The sequence below is a fragment of the Danio rerio genome, chromosome 9 (genome assembly GCF_052040795.2).
Source record: "Danio rerio strain M-AB ecotype USA chromosome 9, GRCz13ab, whole genome shotgun sequence".
NCBI lineage: Eukaryota > Metazoa > Chordata > Actinopteri > Cypriniformes > Danionidae > Danio > Danio rerio.
Window position 1 is genome coordinate 27,316,857 of NC_141029.1, and position 17,502 is coordinate 27,334,358.

At 44.2% G+C, this 17,502-nt stretch overlaps 1 long non-coding RNA gene across 1 annotated transcript in view; it reads right to left on the reverse strand.

The window, feature by feature from the left end:
- Positions 1-1,510: 1,510 nt before the first annotated feature.
- Positions 1,511-17,502, reverse strand: part of LOC141376133 (uncharacterized) — a 49,819-nt gene continuing 33,827 nt past the window's right edge. The window contains exon 4 of the long non-coding RNA XR_015499439.1: positions 1,511-2,031. This is a non-coding gene — a long non-coding RNA (uncharacterized LOC141376133). The remainder of the gene's footprint in view (positions 2,032-17,502) is intronic.

Here is a 17,502-nt window from a genome sequence, read left to right on the forward strand (position 1 = left end):
ATAAATGTATGTTTTACAGTAAAAATACAATACTGCAAATACAAATAGAGCAAGATAAATGGTGCTATAAATGTAAATACAGTACTTTTGCTGTAACTGATTTACAGTAAGTAACTAGTGAAAATTCTGTGTATTTAACATATGAACATATTCAAAAACAGGTGACTAAAATCATTTAGGCCTGGTGTTCAAAAAAAAAAAAAAAGTACTGTATTAGAGTCATAAATCCAAACTTAAATGGGGTCATACATGAACAATCTGAATTACATTGTCTGTGTTCATTTCCTTTTTTCCTCCTGATTTCAAATTGCAATGCAGACCGTGATTATAATGGTTGCTATTTATACATTGGTGGTGATTATACGTAAGCTCTCTTTATATGTATTAACCCATGCATCGAATTGGAAGAGAAGATGATTTTGCTGGATTTATTATTGAACATCTTTCAGCTCAATTCTGTTGGGTAATACCATTACCTTGACTATTGAAAATGGTATATTTTAAATATCCAAATTACATACCACAACATGTTCATCTAATTTTTAACCCTATTCTAAATGAGGAAATTCTTAAAATCCAGCCAAATAAAAATCCTGAGAAATATAAAAATGAGCTTACCTCGCGAGTCATCAATTTGTCATGAATGACTCAACGAATGAATCCTTGCTTTTGGTTAAAAGCAGTGCACATGGATTGATGTGCAGTTATTTCTCAAAACACCATTTTAAACATATGTCTGCAGGAGGATTTTTAAATCCTGACAATTTCAACACTTGCTGTATATGCCATTTTTCAAGTTCAGTGGTACATTATCCGTTCAAAGCTTTAATCTAAAAAAAGAGATGGCTGGCAAGCGTATGCCAAGACCATTTTACCATTTCCTCACACAGAGGTCTGCAGCAGATATTTCATCATGTATCAGCTTGAACTGCAGTTCACTGAGGACGGAAGAAGAAGGGTGTCAGAGCTCGAAACTACAACTACACTCTTCAAACTCTGCAATGTGTGGGAGAGAAGAGAGATACCTGATGAACCCATGCATAACAGATCTAATAATAGGTTTTGAACCAGCACAAATACAGTGTGCATGTATCAGGGGTGTCTTGATGTACCTGTATTGACAATAATCGTGATTAAATAATGAAATATCATTATGATGCAAATTAGGGGGTTGAAATATACCTATACTGGCCATAACTGTGATATTTAAACATTACTAACAAAAAAAGTATATGACACACAGTGGCGTTGCTGATAATTCTGGGTCTTTTGCAATGCTTTTTGCTTTAACCCAAGCTAGGAATGTTTTGACTGATGGAAAAGCGACCAATATTGACGTCAAATACTGACATTTATTCGTCATGTATGGCAACCAAAATCGCATATCTGATAGACGTCATAGTAGCAACATCCACACAATGTCAATCTGTAATATCCTTAGACGTTGATATGTGGTTGATTTTAGGTTGTGTTGAAAAATGACCAAAATCCAACATCGAGCCAACATCTTAAACCATTTAACCATTTATTAATGTCAAATACTGACATTTATTCATCAGGTATGACCACCAAAATCCAACATCTGATAGACGTCATAGGGGTAACGTCCACAAAACGTCAAGCTGTAACATCATTAGTCGTTGGTATTTGTTTGATTTTAGGTTGGACGTTGGACATTGACGTCAGCCAGATGTTGAGTTTTGACGTCAACTTAATTTTCAAAAAATGCAACATCCCCATGATGATGCAACGTTGGGGTACAATGTCAATCTGACGTCATGTTGACGCCCTGTGCATGCTGGGTGTTTAAGGCCATGTTGGTCATCAGACAGTAAACATTCAGCATCAGTGACATGCATCTAAACAGTCTCTGGGTCAATGCGTGTAAAGATTTTAGACATCTTCTTGAACACTTTTAACGCTTCCAAACAGTTTGCTGCAATTATGTCTAGAGGTAGATCACTATAATGCGATTTACCTTGTATGTGCAATTTGATTGGAGAGAAATCACAGGACAGATTTTTCTAATTCCTATAGACAAGAAAAAAATAGTATTGACTGCAGGTTGAAGGAAAGTAGTGAAGTAAAATGACATTAATTTGAGTGTTTGTATTTACTTTACGCTACTGCTCCTCTATCAAGTGTATTATTAAGTTCCAATAAAGAAACAGAAAAATTAAAAATACAGCAAATCATCATCTTGAATACTTTTCCCCATGATTAATAAACTGATTCCACCACAAGGTCAATGTGCATATACTTTGTATTCATTAAGGTACAATTTAGCCTTTAAAAAAAGGCTATATACATTTAATTAGTATTTGGTGCCATAAATATATGTCTACGTGTACTAACAGTGTAAACATATCCTTATTGTTATGTAATATTTTTTTAATTTATTGCATGATAGAAATATACATGTAAATGCAGGCTGCCAAAGTGATTTCAGTTTCTTTTGATTAATGAAGTATTTGCGTTTCATTCTATTTTGTGCACATAAAACTTGAGCACGAACACACACACATACACACACAATCCTTTTCATCTGTAAATAATGAAGAAAAAGGTCTTTTCTTTGCGCCTTCTCAACAGCAAATTTATTTCTAATCTCATTATAATATTTATAATAAGCTCAACATGTATGAAATATCATCAGTGCGTGAAGCACTCTGTTAATGAGAAGGCCAGCAATGGTGCTGCAGGCTAGCAGCAAAAATATATTCTACTTATTATTCAGGAACTGAATCTTCTACATTTGGAAAAGAAAATATGTATTTATGGGAAAATTTGAGCACATTTAAATAAGTCCATAGCAAGCAGGACATTATTTGTGGCATGCTATCTGGGGATCATGATGTACTAAATACAAAGTATATTTGCACCTAGCCTGCAGCATGCGGTTTAGTGGGTTGTGCAAATTATTTCTCAGCACAGTACGATTCTGTTAAGCAGCACATCTTAATCACACTTTATTGTTCGTCCTCAAATTCTGCCCATAATTAAGAAAAGTGCTTTATAATTCTGAATTGTTAAGAAATGAGTAACTGACGACAGGCTGTTGAAAGTGGTTACTCCTTGGGTGTGTAGTATTTTACAATAATTCAATGCGCCAGAGTCAATTATTGTGTTTGTGCAATGGTTACCACATGTAAAGTTGTTGTTTTAATGATTCATTATAATGTGTCTTAGGTTTATATTAGGGTACTATGGTTGAAAACGATTTTAAAAGATTTAACAAAGCATCGAACTCAATAGAGAGACAGTTTTTGCAGAAATTTTTATTAAAAATTTTGTGCAATTTGACATGCTTTTGTTTTTAGCGATTGTGTTCTGCATCCTGATTAGTGCATTTTGTTCTGCGTCCTGATTGGCTGTGGACCATTCTAAATCTCCTCTATGCCTTGTCTCCTGTACAGTACAGAATGTATTCAGCTCACCAAATTAACATAAATCTTTGATCGCTGGCAGTGTGACTCTGAAGTGCTGGATGATATGTTTGCAAGTTTTCTCCCCAACAAACCCCATAGTGTCGATGAAACATTTTGCACTGTCAAAGGCACCTGAGCACCAAACAGACAGAGAAAGATGCCAACCATCACACAAAAAGTTGGACTTCTGGAGAAGCTAAAGGAAGGTATAAGTTAAGTGAGTTTTTAAACAAGAGAGAAAAGTGTGAAAATGTAATGCCTATCTGAGAAAATAGTGTAGTGGGGGGTTTTACAGCCTTAAAACATTTGTATTCAGTCATTCATTTTCTTTTCGGCTTAGTCCCCTTATTAATCTGGGGTCGCCAAAGCTGAATGAACCGCCATCTTATCCAGCAACTGTTTTGCGCAGTTGATGCCCTTCTATCTGCAACCCTTCTCTGGGAAACACCCATACACACATTCACACTCAGACACTACAGACAATTTAGTCTACACAATTCACCTGTACCGCATGTCTTTGGACTGTTTGGGAAACCGGAGCACCCGGAGGAAACCCACACGAACATGGGGAGAACATGCAAACTCCACACAGAAACGCCAACTGTCCCAGCCGAGGCTCGAACTAGCAACCTTCTTGCTGTGAGGCGCACTACCAACTACCTAGAGTGCTGGTTATTCACTCCCACCACCTACAATCACTGCTTGGACTCTAACCCGCGACCTTTAAATCCCAAGTCTAACTATTACATTAGGCCATAGCTGCCTCCCAACCTGCCCCCTCCCAACGGTCTCTAACTGATGCACTCTATGGCACCTTTAAAAGTATACTTGTATACTTTTATGTAGTGTAAGTATTTTAAGCATACATGTGTGTATAAATACTATAATTGTAATTATAGTATAAATACTAATTTTACCATGTAGGTCACTGTCTGTTATTCAATTACTTGCTGTGCTTGTGCATGCCCACAACAGTTCATTCATTTTCTTTTGGGCTTATTCTCTTTTTTTATCTGGGGTCACCACAGTGGAATGAACCGCCAACTTATCCAGCACATGTTTTACGCAGCGGATGGCCTTCCAGCTGCAACCCATCACTGGGAAACATCCATACAAATCTATTTACAGACATGCACTATGGACAACTTAGCCTGCCCATTTTCACCTATATCACATGTTTTTGAACTTGTGGGGGAAACCAAGGTAGCTGGAGGAAACCCATGCGAACATGCACTCCACACAGAAATAACAACTGACTCAGCTGGGGCTCGAACCAGCTACTTTCTTGCTGTGAGGTGATTGTGCTATCCACTGTGCCACCGTGCAGCCCATTCCCACAACAGTTATAATCAAGTTGTTTAAAGAACAATAGCTGATTTCCATTCAGCTATTCCATTCAGCTCACCGCATCAATGGTTATTGCTATATTCAGTAGTGCTGTTGTTGTTCCATCTCAAGATTTGTGTTTTCTAGCTGTGAAACAAACACCAGCCTGCTTCAGCGTTGACCCCGTTTACACTAATATATTTTAGTATTAAAAAGCATAAGTTACGCCTTCCGTCCACACTACCCCAGAGTTTTCGAGCCCCGGAAACAGAGCATTTTGGAAATTGTGAAGAGGCTGTTTCCTTCTTAAAATGCTGCTGCTCAGTGTCAGTAAGTGTAGGGGGAAACGGAGACATCTGAAAATAGAGGCATGCTGCAAACATTCTCGCTACCTGATTGAGGTTTTGTCCTTAATATTAAGTACATTATATGGGTGGGGGTGTGTGTATATATATATATATATATATATATATATATATATATATATATATATATATATATATATATATATATATATATATATATATATATATATATATATATATATATATATATATATATATATACGGGGATGCACAGTGGCGCGGTAGGTATGGCTGTCGCCTCACAGCAAGAGGTCGCTGGTTCAAGCCTCGGCTCAGTTTGCATTTCTGTGTGGAGTTTGCATGTTCTCCCTGCGTTTGTGTGAGTTTCCTTTGGGTGCTCTGGTTTCCCCCACAGTCCAAAGACATGCGGTACAGGTGAATTGGGTAGGCTAAATTTTCTGTATTGTATGAGTGTGTGTGTATGTGAATGAGTGAGTGTGTGTGGATGTTTCCCAGAGATGGGTTGCGGCTGGAAGGGCATCTGCTGTGTAAAAAAAGTGCTGGAAAAATTGCCAAAAATATTGAGGCACTGTGTAGCTATTTATTTATATGACCGTCATTTTCCCTGTTTGCACATTTATAACAAAACAGAGCCTAACATAGCTGCCTCCTTTCATTTTTATTGAAAACACAAAACATACCCAGTTCCCCTTCGGTTGGGGAACTTCAGTGCCATAGAGTGGATTGATTGAAATCCACGAAATGGGAGGATTCGGTTCAGAAGCCACTTGTCTGAAAGAGTATTGAACGGGCCAATGAATGCAATGAATTGGCAGCGTAAGCTTGCACAGGTGTATTTCATTGCCAATTATCCCAGCATAAAAGCACACCTGGAGCGAGCAGACGCCATCCTTTTCGCTTCAGAGACTTTCTGATCGAGTCGATGAGGGTTCCTCCTGCTGTGACCAGCGATTCTGAGCGAACGAGAGCATTCTCCCGGTCCAGAGTGTGTACACGCAGCGGCAGACGGTCGAGCTGGGTTTCTCCCTTGCCTGGCGTTTTTGGGTCCGGTCCTCCAGAGCGGTGCGTATAAAGTTGCAAACTTCACAGAAAGAGCAACACAGTCGTGCAGCACGTCCTTTTCAGGACGGCGCTCCGACTGTGCGTTTCTGGATGCGGTGGTTTCCTGTCCTCGGATGATGGGCACGAGCACTGCGTTGCATGTCTGGGGGGTCCAGCATGTTAATGCGCTGCTCGCGGGCAGTTCATGTCGTCATTGCGATGCCATGACTGTTGCGCAGTAAAGATCGCGGCTAGCCTTTGCAAAAGGGCGAACCACCCCAGTTGTCCCCTGCTCTGCAGCGGGCACTCGGGCAGATCTGAGGGTTTCAGCGAGAGATAATCCGTCGCCCACGGGCCCGCGGACCTCCCGCTCCTCTAAGCGCTCCATCCAAGCTTCGGGCGGGGGAAGCGATCCGTCTAACAGATGGTAGCCCTTACGCCCGATGACACCGGAGACCAGACGTCCACCGCGGCATCGGAGGGTGGGCTTTCATTGTCCGATGATGATCCAGACCCGCTCACCCCCTTCGGGCTGGTGAGCGCTGTCACTACGGATCCTGAAACGGACATGTTAGCCGTGCTTTCCCGGGCTGCTGATGGTTTATCCCCCAGCTCCGCGGCCGGACCGACTAGAGGGGCGTTCCCTTCTTCCCGGAGGTGCACAGTAGGCTCACGCGGTCTTGTAAAGCACTTTTTTTCTGCTCATGCTGCGTGTCCTTCCACCCTCACCACTCTTGACGGTGGAACAGCCAGGGGGTATGTGGCGATTCCTCAGGTTGAGTGCGCGATGGCGGTAAATCCGCGCGGCGCCTCTTCTTGGCGGGGTCTGCCTCGTCTCCCATCCAAAGCCTGTAAGTTATCTACCTCCCTCGGAGCTAGAGCTTACATAGCTGCGGGCCAGGCTGCTTCCGCCTTGCATGCGATAGCCACCTACCAGCGCTACCTAGCGCAGGCGCTGGCCGAGCTGCACGAGGGTGGGTCCAACCCAGGCTTACGAGCTTCGCACCGCCGCCGACTTAGCTCTTCGGACTACTGAGTCCGCTGCGTGTGCGTTGGGAAGGACGATGTCCACATTAGTGATCCAGGAGCGCCACCCCTGGCTGATATGCGCGAAGTCGACAAAGTCCGCTTTCTTGACTTTCCCCATATCCCAAGCCATGTTCGGCGACACCGTCTGTGAATTCACCCAGGAATTCAAGGCGGTGAGAGAGCAGTTGATGGGTGATGTCTTATCGGCGGTCCGTAGCCCGCTCCGCCCGCCGTGCCATTCATACCTGCTTCTCGCCGAAGGCGCCCGCCTACGAGAGCTGCTCCGCCCCCGCACACGCCTCTGGCGAAGCGAGCGCGTCGGGCACCTCGGAAGCAGGCAGCCCCCCCTGCCCAGAACGCCGCTAAGTCTGGCAACAGACCGCGAAGCGTCCCTGGGACAGGCCATCTGGAGAAGAGGGAACTTGCTCTTTCCCCGCTGGAGGGCGGGACCCCATTTCACAACGGCACTTTTTACTGCCATGAAAACATTATGAAAGGGCACTTTCCACTTCCCCGGATGTGACAGCCCGAAATCTGCCAGTCTGGGACGCTATGCTTTCCAGCTTGCAGATTCGGTGCGTTTCGCCAGTGGCTCACGAGCGCTGGGAGGACGGTCTCCTTTCTCCCACCCCTCGAGCCTCCCCTCCGGAGCTCGGGTGCGGAGTGAGAGCAAATATCTCACCTCCAGCTTTTCCATGGGACCCGCGCGCTTCCCGGATCAGCACACCCACTCCGCGCTGCCCCACTGCTGGTACGTCAGCGATTGTAGCTATGAGTCCATTAGCGGGAGCTCTGCCTGCCTGGTTAGCGCGGGCCAGCTCTTCGCGGTGGCTCATACGCACAATCAGACTCGGCTATGCGATTCAGTTCGCGAAACGGCCCCCCAAGTCGCGGGTGTGTATTCACCAGGGTCAGCCCCCTGTCCGCCCTTGTCTTGCGAGAGGAGATTGCTGTCCTCCTGGCGAAGGATGCAATCGAGCCGCTCCCTCCAGCCGAGATGGAGAGCGGGTTTTACAGCCCACACTTCATCGTGCCCAAAAAGAGCGGTGGGTCACGGCCAATCCTAGATCTGCGCGTTTTGAACCGCTGCCTGCACAAGCTGCCGTTCAGAATGCTCACGCAGAAGCGCATCCTCCGGTGCGTTCGTCCTTTGGGTTGGTCTGCAGCATTAGACCTGATGGACGCGTATTTCTATGTCTCCACTCTTCCTCGCCACCGTCAGTTTCTGCGGTTTGCGTTTGAAGGTCGAGCTTGGCAATACAAAGCCCTCCCCTTCGGGCTCTCTCTGTCTCCGCGGGTCCTCACCAAGCCCGCGGAGGGTGCCTCAGCGCCCCTTCGGCTCGCGGGCATCTGCATACTCGATTTCTTTACGACTGGCTGATTTTTGCCCTCTCTCGGAGCAATTGATTACGCACAGAGACAAAGTGCTCTGGCACTTCCACCTGTGGGGGTTTCAGGTCAACCGAGAAAAGAGCAAACTCGCCCCCGTGCAGAGGATCTCTTCTCTCGGGCTGGAGCTGGACTCGGTCACCATGGCAGCGCGCCTCTCCGGAGAGCGCGCTCAGCTGATGCTGTACTGTCTGAGAGAGCTCGACAGTAAAATAGTGGTCCCACTGAAACTATTTCAGAGGCTCCTGGGGCATATGGCATCCGCTTCATGCCGCTCGGATTATTCTATATGAGACCACTTCAGCACTGGCTTCACGATCGAGTCCCCAGACTCGCATGGCACGTGCGCGCACACCGAGTCTCTGTTACTGCGCTGTGTCGCCGCGCCCTCAGCCCTTGGAGCGACCCCTCGTTCCTACAGGCCTGGGTGTCTCTAGAACAGGCGTCCAGTCTTGTTGTTGTTTCAGCAGACGCTTCCAACACGGGCTGGGGGGCTGTGCGTTGCGGGCATGCGGCTGCGGACCTGTGGAAAGGTACCCAGTTGCATTGGCATATCGCCTGGAGCTGTTGGCAGTGTTCCTCGCTCTCCACCGTTTTTTCCGGTGCTGGAGCGGCAACACGTGCTGGTCAGGACGGACACTACGGCGGCGGTGGCGGGTATGCGCTCTCGCCGCATGTCTCAGCTCGCCCGCCGTCTGCTCCTCTGGAGTCATCCGCGGCTGAAATCGCTGCACGCCATTCATATTCAGGCAAGCTCAACCGTGCAGCCGATGCGCTCTCACGGCAGCCTTACGTCCTGGAGAATGGAGACTCCACCCCGAGTCTGTTCAGCTGATATGGGCGCGATTCGGGGAAGCCCAGATCGATCTGTTGCTTCCCCCGAGATCGCTCATTGCCAGTTGTTCTTTCCCTGACCGAGTGCTCTCGGCACGGATGCACTGGCTTACAGCTGGCCTCGGGGCATGCACAAATACGCGTTTCCCCCAGTGAGCCTGCTCGCGCAGTTACTGTGCAAGGTCAGGGAGGACGAGGAACAGGTTGCTGGTTGCGCCCCTCTGGCTCAACCGGACCTGGATGTCAGAGCTCTCCCTCGCGATAGCCCTCCCCTGGCAGTCCCTTCGAGAGAGCACCTACTCTCTCAGGGACAGGGCACCACCTGGCACCCTCGCCGATCTTTGGAGGTCATTAGACGCGAGGAAGACTTAGGTAACCTCCGATTGCGGTGGTTAATACCGTCACTCGGGCTAGAGCCCCCTCCTCGAGCGCGCCTATGCCCTGAAGTGGAGTCTATTCACTGAATGGTGTGTCTCTCGCTGAAAAGACCCCCGTAATTGCCAGATCAGCGTTGTGCTTTCTTTACGCCGAGAGAAGCTGGCGCCCTCCACACTCAAGGTTACGTGGCTGCCATCTCCGCTCTCATAACGCGGTAGCTGGCAGCACCGTGGGAACGCATAACCTCATCATCCGGTTCCTCAGGGGCGCTAAGCGAATTAATCCAACTCGCCCCCCTCTCATGCCCTCTTAGGATCTCGCCCTCACTACACAAGCCGCGTCAGATCCCTTCGATCCTCGACTCAGTATCTTTCTGTCCCTGAAGACAGCTCTGCTGGTCGCGTTGATATCGATTAGAGGGTCGGGGTCCCGGAGGCATTTTTTGGTCAGTGACTCGTGCCTGTAATTGGGCTGGCTTTCTCTCACGTCCTGAGACCCCGCCCGCGATATGTGCCCAAGGTTCCTACCACTCCGTTTTATTACGAGGTAGTGAGCCTGCAAGCACTGCCCTCGGAGGAGGCAGACCCAGCCCTTCTTTATTGTCCAGTTTGCGTTTTGCGTATTATCCGGACCGCACTCAGAGTTTAGATCATCTGAGCAGCTCTTCGTCTGTTATAGCGGTCGGCAGCAGGGAAGTGCCGTACCGAAATAAGTTCCCACTAGATTGTGGATGCCTTTCTTTCACTATCAGAGCCGAGATGAGTGCGTCCCCCGAGAGCGCGTGCGCACTCCACTCGGAGCTTCGCATCCTCTCGAGCGCGCGCACGCTACGCCCCTCTAACAGACATCTGTAGAGCTGCGGGCTGGGTGACACCCAACACATTTGCAAGGTTTTACAATCTGCGAGTGGAGCCGGTTTCCTCAAGGGTATTAGGTAACCCTTGGTGATTGAGGAAACAATTCGGTAGGGTGTTGAAACACGCTTGCTGCGCCATTCTCCCTAACACGGAGGTACGTGCGCCTTTTTATCTGTCAGTAAAGTTCCCCGTCAGGTGAGCCCTGCAGATTCCTCCGTGGCCCCCAGCACTGACTCAGCGGAGGAGTCACTTGCTGGCCCACTACGTTGTAGGTCTGCCCGCTGGTCAGCCCGCGTTTTGGGTAAAGGTGCCTGCTATGCGTGATCCCCACCAGGCGATCCCATATGCTTATTCCGCCATGGTTAAGTCCCCCCCCCGGGCGGACCCGTGTCTTCCCTCCCCGCTAACCACTCTTTTGCTATGCGTACTCCCCCTTTTTAGGGCTAGTCCATATGTAAATTCTGCCATCTATCCCCCCTTGGGTAACGGATGGCCTCCGCAGCGTCCTCCCTATCGGGATTGCACGCTTCCCAACGTACTGTCGTATTTTCCTAGAATTATCTAGATGCTCACGACTTCCCAAAAATATATCTAAATCCGTAAAACTTCTGCTGAAGTAGGATAAATTAGGGCCAGGGACACGTTGGAGGACCGAGCCTCCCATGATGTGGGTGCGTCACGCTTGCTTGACAATCCCCTCATCGGGGGCGTTGGTAAGGTGCAGTCATTATGGCGCTTTCCATACTTCTCCCATTTCGTGGATTTCAATTAATCCACTCTATGGCACTGAAGTTCCCCAACCGAAGGGGAACGTTCGAGGTTACAGAAGTAACCCTTCGTTCCCCGAGGAGGGGAACGGAAGTGCCATACTCCGTCGCCATAATGACTGTCCCTTAGCTGTTTGAAAGTCTCTTCAGCTTAAAAGGATGGCGTCTGCTCGCTCCAGGTGTGCTTATATGCTGGGATAATTGGCAATGAAGTACACCTGTGCAAGCTTACGCTGCCAATTCATTGCATTCATTGGCCCGTTCAATACTCTTTCAGACAAGTGACTTCTGAACCGAATCCTCCCATTTCGTGGATTTCAATCAATCCACTCTATGGCACTTCCGTTCCCCTCCTCGGGGAACGAAGGGTTACTTCTGTAACCTCGAACGTTTCTTTTGCTGAATATCAGTTTTAATAACCAATAATGGCCATTATAATAGTATAACAAAAAATAAGTTTATACAATATAGGAAATAAAGGGAAGCAATAAGTCAAATGTGCAGAATCTGTGTATGTGGTTACATAAATGAACATATTAATTTATTTTTGCGCTCAGCCAAAACATGTTACATAAGAACAAGTAATTCAAAATACCGAACAGTCGTTAGAGACCTGATGAATAAATATTAAGTTTAACAACTATTGTGAGATGAGATCTAACGATATGTCCTTGATGAACTGTCTGACATATGCTGCTCTTAACTGGGGAGGTGTCCTCAAAGCACCCGCTGATTGCCTGTAGCTCCAAACTCCACATACGCTACAGTGGATGTGTATGGTCATGTGATGTATGTTTTCAGCAGTGTAGTGTGGAAGAAGGGCTGTTTAGAATGGCTAGGTGAAACACCAATGAGGACGTGGATCATTTTCGCACTAAAATGCCGTTTTTAAACTAATACGTGATAGTGTAAACAGGGCCTGAATAGTAAAAAAAAACTATTGTAAGTGTGTATGCAAGCTGCTTATTGTAAGTGTGTATGAATGTTGCTTATACAAATGCACAGTTTGAAAAATTTGGGAAAGAAGTTCCAATATTTTACAGTTTCAGCAAAACTTATTTAGTGTGGCACTAAAATCTGTGTTGTGAGCAGGTAAATACAGGTAATATAATTTCAGTAGCAATGATACAGCACTGTAGTATAATGCAAAACCTATTACTCATTGTGGTCTTTTCTATTGCTTATGTGCCATTTGCCGCCGCCACGCAACGGCAACCATTTTCACAGTAAAGCAAGCGGGATACTATTTATTCATCAGCCCCTTGGTTACCTTGGTTCGGTCTCTCCATGGGGATGGAATCCGATGCTAGTGATACACTCAGCCGCAACCTGGCAAGGCCTTGCGTGGGCATTCTTACAAAAGACCTTGCTGCTCCCGCAATAATATTTTATCTGAAAGCAGGGCTCAAGAGCTACTAAACAGGTCAAAGCATGTGCGCTACGGCTGCTCGGGACAGCAGGGGTGGAAATAGGTAAGCTGCGTGACATCTTCACAGCTGTAAGATTGATGTTGTTTCCCTCCTACACGGCTGCGCTTTCCCCGTGTAACAGATTAGACTTGAATTGCAAAGACTAGGTGCAACAAGGGTATCTAAGGACAACCTTGGCAGTAACAAATCTAGTCAGCTGACCAAGCGGAATAAAAAAAAAAAAAAAACTCCTAACAAAGAGTAAATAATCTGGAATATGTAGCACAGTATGCCAAGTTCGCCCAAAAAAATGAGGGGTATGCGCTCCTGCCCTTGTAATGGAGAAATACATTGGAAGCAGTAAAAAGACTTTTTGGAAGATATTAAATCTAGTTCGATACCTGTCTTAACTTGTAACCAACAGCTGCAGAAAGCTCAATTCAGCATCAGGCCATCTGTTAAGAGCATGCAGCTATAGAGATCAGTGTGCCAACAATCAATTATTAATGCAGCCATTTACATCACCACTGATGAACACAACAGATGACTGCGAGCGCTAATTAAGAAGATTACAATTCAGAAATGCGTCCTCATATGATAATCATCAACACCCTCACAGAATCACTGGAACGATTGTAATCCTCAAGATGTGACATTAATATTTGAACAAATATCCTGCATTTCGAGAATTATATGCGCAAATTCACTTTGTCTGAGCGCAAAAAAAAAACAACAAAAAAAACTGCAGATTGCGCAAAAAACATCCAGTTTAATCACTTGCAAAATACTGTGAAATCATGTTTTCCGGTGATTTATTTGAATTAATGCACTGTTTTATGTATGCATGCTTTTTTACATGCAAATTAGATTTATAGAGTGAATCGCAGAACAGTTTATGGGAGAATTGTAGCATACAAATTGCATTCAAGTCAGATTTGGATTTGAACATTTAGGCATATGAATATGTCTTTTTTCTAGTTGGAATAGTGAAGCTTTTTTCATGATGAAGGTTAATGAATATTTAGAGTACAATTAACTAACCAACTAAATTGCAATTATAAAGTACAATAGGTTACACTTACAATAAGTTTATTGATAAACAGTTAATGCATGAACTAACATCAGTAGTGAGAAATAGCTACGTTACAGAAATTATTGTTAATGTTATATGATTTTAATGAGTTATTAATCATTAGCTATGCACAAAAAGTGTGCAAATTTAGCAGTGTGTAACAAACAGAACTGACAACCACTCATCCAACCTGCAGAGGGAGCCCTCACCGGAATTCTGAATGTCAGTTCATTGTCACACAGTGTTTCCATACAACAAGTCAAAAAGAACAAAATTGTCACTTCCTGATTATCTCGTGCCAAAGTAAAAACGGAATTTGTAGCGGTAGAAGAAGCTGTGTCAATCTTTTATTTATTTAAAAAACGACTTGTCCCTCAGAAGATAATCCCGACATGCAATGAATGAATGGTGACATTTGAAGGCATGAGACACAGAGCGCAGATGCTCTTGACAGCTCAGGAGGTAATTAATAATATAATAACACTAATACTGAAATAGTTAAGGCATTTTAGAATGACCAAAACAACATTTCAGATGTTTTACAGTGTGTTTAGCCTGCTGGTTTGTCCATTCACACACATTTTTATCATAACATAATCTTTTATAACAAAACCACATGACCTGATGACATGATTTTTTAATGCGCATATTGGAATTTTTTCAGTGAACCTGTTTCCATCGTAGTTTATGCGCATCTTATCAGAAAAAAAAGTTCTAGAGCTGCACGATTAATCGAAAAAAGATGGCAATCTTGATTTGATTCCCTAGACCAGGAGTGTTTAAATGTGGTCTAGGAGAGCCAGTGTCCTGCATAGTTTAGCTCCAACTTCCTCCAACACACCTGCCTGGAGATCAAGTATGGCTGCGTCCCAAACCGCATACTTCCATACTATACAGTACGCTAAAATCAGTAAACGAGCCGAGTAGTATGTCCAAATTCATAAAATTCGAAAATCAGTATGCGAGAAGTACCCGGATGACTTGCTACTTCCGGCGAGATTCTGGAGTGCGCATCCCATGCACGCTGCGCTATCCCATGATGCCCCACGAGCGAATTCATGAATGAGAGTAAAGCGACGCAACTGACGCAGGTAGGTCACGTGACTATGACAAAATGGCGGATGTAGTACGTACGAATTCCATTTATACATTTCACATTCATACTGTATAGAACGTACTTTTCCAACGGCCGGGTAGTACATTTAAATTCAAACGCAGTACCTACTGCGTAGTAGGCCTATATCTAGTAAGAGCTTGATTAGCTGGTTCAGGTGTGTTTGATTAGGGTTGGAGCTAAATTCTCCTGGACACAGGCCCTTCAGGACAGAGTTCGGGCACCCCTGCCCTAGACGATCTTAGTTCAGCATATCAACGATTCTGCCAATTATATTTTCAAGTTCAGGAGAGAAGCAAAGGCGGCCTTCACATTGGTTAAATACGTAGTTTAGCATTGTGGACACCTACAAATGGTGTTGAAAGAGTCACATACTGTATTTATAAGATATAATTGACCCAAAAATGTCATTTCTTTCTTCATGTAATGATGTATTCACGGCCATGAAATCTCAATTTAACCAGAATCTGGCAGTTTTATATCCTACTAAGATATGTGAATTTGTTTTTTATGTGCATTTTCAAGATTTTATGCGCTTATCCAAATGCACATAAAAGTAGGTGGATGGAAACATAGCTGCTGACTACAAATTAACATCTATGATAAATTGACATAATCTAAGATTAATAATACAGATTAATAAATAAGATTGTTGATAAAGAATAGTGTTAACAATTCACCTATAAACAATCAGATCATTTACAATTAATACCCTGGCCATGTTGTAGGCTAGATTAAAATGTGATAATCTTTATGCCTGAAAATAAATACCCTTTTAGGTCTTTTTCTTAAATTCGGTTCTGTGATAAATTCCACTATGAATACAATCTGAATATGCTAAATCATATGAGTATATGAAACATTCATATAATAAATAATCATTCACAGTATTTTGATTGAAGTGCACTTGACTACAATACGGTGCATGTATATTATCACTATACACTGCATTATTGAATATCATGTCAACATCAAATAGATGTATTTGTATTCTCACTAAAAGAAAAACATATAGATTTCATAAAGTACAGCAAGTGCACAGATCTATGCTTTGGCATGAAAGGAATGTATTTTCAGCGCTAGCATGTGCATGCTAATGGAACAGATCTGCTCTCTTTTAATGCCGGGCGGTGTTGTGCGGAGCGTCCCGCTGGGTTGCGTGTCCATGCTGGCTCCACAAGCCACTTCAGCTATGCAGCCTGGGCGAGATGGTCCAGGCATCGTGCCAGGCGAGGGTGGTTCAGGCCTTGGCACAGGATGCACTTCCACAACAACGATGGGAAGAGACGATTAGCAGCCACTAAACGCACAGACCATGCAGTCACTCAGCTCAGCCAAAAACAGTGGGAAAATTCACACACTTTCTCACTCTTTCCGATGATCTTTCTCTTCTAGGCCGGAGAAGAAAGTGCCAAAGATGACAAGACAACAGTTGTCTTGGGTTCCCAAGGCTATGCTGGACCGTTCATTAGATGGCTGACTGTTTTTCTTGTTTTCTCTCAACAATTTCCCCTCGCATTTATGTTTGCGGTAGAAAAATGTCGAGAGATGAATTGGTCATCAGTGAGTTCTTATTCAGAATAATTCTTACAAGTAATGTTAATAGTTCCATTAATGGTTTATGAATGTCTGCAGTTCGTTATTATGAATTGATTCTATTTAATGAGTCATTCAGTGCAACTCATTAATGAGTCACAAGCAAACCCGCTGGTCTAAAGCAACTCACTCATTCACTAAAGTAGCCAGTTGTTACTGAATTAACATCCAGTTTACAAATTAATGATCCCCTTTAGACCACACTTTGCACTACATGTCAACTAACTCATCAGAAAAGCAAAACAAAACAATAAAATATAAATAATATAGAGATGTAAACTGGAATGTTACTCCCTTATCTATACAAACTACTAAAACACACCTGAATACTAGGTGTAAACTGCCTTAGTAGGCTTTGTAGTGTCCATTCAATCAATCCTGTTTCTATTAATCTTGATATAACAGTCTACTTATACTCTAATAAGAGTAAATTGACATGCAGTTGCAAAATAACTTGGATTTGAAATAAATATCTTGGACCATCAAAATAAGGGGTAACCATCATAGGATTCAATCATTCCTGTAGTAAATGTGCATCCTAATCTGAAGTGGAAGATAATGAAGTAATTTTTACTTTTTTCGATGCACAAAAGTGTTCTTGGAGCTTTGTATAAGTACAGTGGAATCACTGAATTCACATGGGATATTTCAACAATGCCTTTGGTTCCTATTCTGGACTTTGAAAGTCTCTGGACTATTGCTGTCTAGAGAGGTTCACAGAAATCTTGGATTTGATCTGTTTTCTTAATTTGTGTTCTGAAGATGAACAAACATAGGGGACTGAAACCACATGAGGGTGAGTAATTAATAACAGAATTTTCATTTTTTGGTGTACTAAACCTTTATTACTTTTGAGGTTTATAACAGCTCAACTGGAGTCAGATTCATCAAATATTTTGATTCACACTCCCAAGATTCTATTTTGCTCATGTTATT